This window comes from Pterocles gutturalis, unplaced genomic scaffold (genome assembly GCF_000699245.1).
Source record: "Pterocles gutturalis isolate BGI_N339 unplaced genomic scaffold, ASM69924v1 scaffold25078, whole genome shotgun sequence".
Classification (NCBI taxonomy): Eukaryota; Metazoa; Chordata; class Aves; order Pterocliformes; family Pteroclidae; genus Pterocles; species Pterocles gutturalis.
Window position 1 is genome coordinate 6,100 of NW_010121265.1, and position 3,542 is coordinate 9,641.

Below are 3,542 nucleotides of genomic sequence, written 5' to 3' on the forward strand. Positions count from 1 at the left end.
TAGCCATGGCAGCCCTGGGACAGGTTCTGCTCACCAAACATCCTCCAGAAATAACCCACAAGTCTGGTGTTGAAGCCCTCAGGGAGCACCGCTCATCTCACACACAGACACCTTTTTACTCTTCCTGAGCTGACCCTGCTCCAAAATGTCCCTTCAAGGGGAGCTTCCCACCATGCACAGGAGACATGACACAGCCTGAGACCAGGGGATGGAGAGGTGGAGCCAAGAGAGACCAGCGCATCAGCCAAGGGCACCACAGATCCCTCACTCAGCCTCCACAAATGCTCCACCATGTTGGGTCAAGCAGGCAGGACACGGCACATACTTGGGATAGAACGACAATGGCTGTTACTCAGCCTGTCTAAATGAGAAGCTAATGATGAAGTGGGAGAAATGACAGTTCCATGGCAGGAGGGAATTAAAGTCTGTTGCTGGAAGGAAACTTTTTGGACCAAACGCTGTGTTTCCCTGCTCAGTTTGACACACAGCCCCACTTGGGAGTACGGGAACAAGGTGTAGAAATAGGGACTTTCAGCCCATGTGATCAACAACCATTTCTTGCCCCTTGCGAAGTATTGAGACCCCTGTGTTCCCCGGCAGTCTTGGGTGGCTGGGCTGGGAGCAGATCAAGCCCCCAACAGGCAGGTGCTTGAGGCTGGGAGTGGATTAGGGGCAGGCACCAGCCTGACTTCAGGGCATCCGGATCCATGACTCCTGCCAGAGCTATGGGAGACACACAACGCTTGTGATTCGTAAGCTGTAAAATCCAGCTCAGCAAAGTTGCGGTTCTTTTTAATTAGAGAAAACACTGCCCTAAGCAAAAGCAAACACTTGTGCAATTGGTATTACCCATCTGACTTCAGCTACTGAAAAAAAAAACCTTGAGGATTCTCGCTTAAGCTATAAATGTGCAATGAGCAGCAGTTTCGGTGTGCGGTGTTGGAGTGACCAAGGCAAGTTTAACAGTTTAATGCAAACATAAGCCATTAATTTAAGGCAGTTATTTTTAGAAGCCTTAGAGCAGAAGGAGAAATGGTGCTGGAGAAGCCAAGAAAAACACAAACAAGGACGGTGTGAGTGTCTCTGCATCCCCCCTTGCCACTGCCACCGCAGAGCTGACCTGCCATGCCCTCTGCCGCACACAGCTTCATCATGGTCCCCCTACACCCTGGGGGAAGTTACAACAAGTCATAAACTTTTATTTTCAGATATGCTGGTGGTGTTGGGATGACCAGACTCCTCACAAGAGGTGGTTACACTACAGCACTAAACAGTGTTTGCTTATGTCATGCAGTTTATCTCTCTGGGTTCTTCCTTCCTTCCTTCCATGATATATCAACCCCAAAGAGTCACCCAAGGGAAAATTCGCCTGGAGACCTTGAGTTGACCCATCCCACAGTCCACATACATATATATATGTATACACATATACATGTATGTGTGTGTATATATATATATCTATATAAAACGGAACAGAAGCCCCAGAGTGGGAAGACAAACTCTGGGTCAAACCCAAATGCAAGTCACTGCGTTTGTTTGCTTCATGTTACACCGCATGGCACACCTGCGCTTCTCATTGCGGGTGGTATTGCCTGTCAGTTTACACTGACATTAAAAGGGAAATCAGATCTTTAGGCTAAATGTGTTGCCGCTTGTTTTTGAAAGCAAGCAATAGGCAGAGCTCAATTTACTCTGTGTCTAACCTAGAGTAAAACCTACTTTCAAGAAAAAAAAAGTGCTCACTGAGACAGGTATGTACAGAAGAAAGAGGAAAACTGTGTTTTAGCAGCAGATTTGTCACTATGTGCCCAGCCCAGATCCCATTAAAGTCTAAAGATGGGGATGGACATTTTTCTGGGCGTGTGGTAGCTGGCTGAAGCAGTGGATGGGCTCGGCTGCAGAGGATGCTCCACAGAAGGGTGTGGCCACAGCACAGACTCCCTGGCAGAAAGCAATCGCTTGCAGACACCTGGCAGTCAGCCAACAGGGTGGGGCAGGTCAGGAGTCACCAGTGGTCCTAAGCAAGGCCAGTCATGCAGCTTTGCTAGGGGAAGGAAAGCCTTCCCTCTCAGTCCTGATACATATCTTCTTGCATGTCAGCTTGGTTTGTAATTTTAAGATGTACAAAGGCTGTGGGAGAGCCTCCCTCAGAAAAGTCTGTAACTAGGATGATTTCACAGGAAAAGAGAGATAAAAAGGACAACTGAAAGTAAAAGAAATCATATGTGTAAAGTCAAATTCTGCCCAAAAGAACACGGGTCAGGAGCATTTGGCAAATGAAAACAAACACGTAATTTTTCCGCAACATAACAAGAAGAACCCTAGCAACCCAGCAGAGCTCCGGCTGGAGCACAGGAGCAGAGTGAGAGGGATGGAAACAGGGACCACATGGCGGGGAGCGAGGCCCTGCAACCCAGTGACTTCCCAGGTCCCTGGGCCGAACAAGCCCTGGCATTAAAGCAGTCTCACACCATCCCACGCAGAGGAGAACTGAGCAATCAGAAAAGCCAGTCTTCAAAGAGAAAGGGCTCCTGAAACTTCGCTGTCGGCAGAGCTGCCAACTTACCACAAACATTTATGCCATGTTTTGACCTGGAAGGAGTCTATCAAGTTTTACATAAAAGACTCAGCCATCTGGCCCCTTCCTCACACTCTTGAATTGGCACGGCGTGCACCAGCAGCACGTAGCTATGGCTTTGCTCCTACAGCCATCCACCAGCTGCCACGTGGCATCACAGAGCAAGGGACATGCTGCGGTGGCACAGCCAGACATGATCATTAGCAGGCTTTGCAAGTGCAAGGTCTTCCCACAAGGTACAGCAAGACACCTACCCCACCAGGAAACCTCCCATGCCCACAGCATCTTCAGGACATCCATGTTATCTGAAATTGGTCCTGCCGCATTGTATGGCTCTATGACTAGAGAACCTCCTGTGCTGGGGCTCCGGGCAGGCAGCAGGTCTCGAAGGAGGGAAGGCAGGAATACAAGACTTACAGGAAAGTTAGGATTGTTCCAACAGCTCAGTGAAACACTACTAATTCCCTGACGAAGTTTGTGAAATTTCCTGTCTGCATTTTTAACTGTAATCTTATGATGATTCTCACACACAGTCTGGTAAGAGTTCCCAAAAAATATTAATAACTAATGAATATGAGCTGAATATAAATACCATTTAACTTATTATATATTCTAGTATATACTTCCAAAGCATCCATTAACAAATGTATGTTTAACAAACATTAAATACTTTGCTTTGGCATTCAATACTTCTTTATGTGATGTTATCATATATCTCTTTCATTATGCACAGATGACACAGAAATACACCCCAGAAAATATTTTTCTTCTGGAGAAATAAAAGAAAAAACCCTACAAAAAAGAGCCTCCCAGTTTTTAAATTAAAAGTAAAAATAAAAGTAATTAAAACCAACAGCTTCCAAATTGTAAGCCACTAGTGTAAAAATGCACATTGTTAATGATGACACGAGCCACAGGAACAGATACATGTAGGTCCATCTTGCAAAGCCAAGCTCACATATGT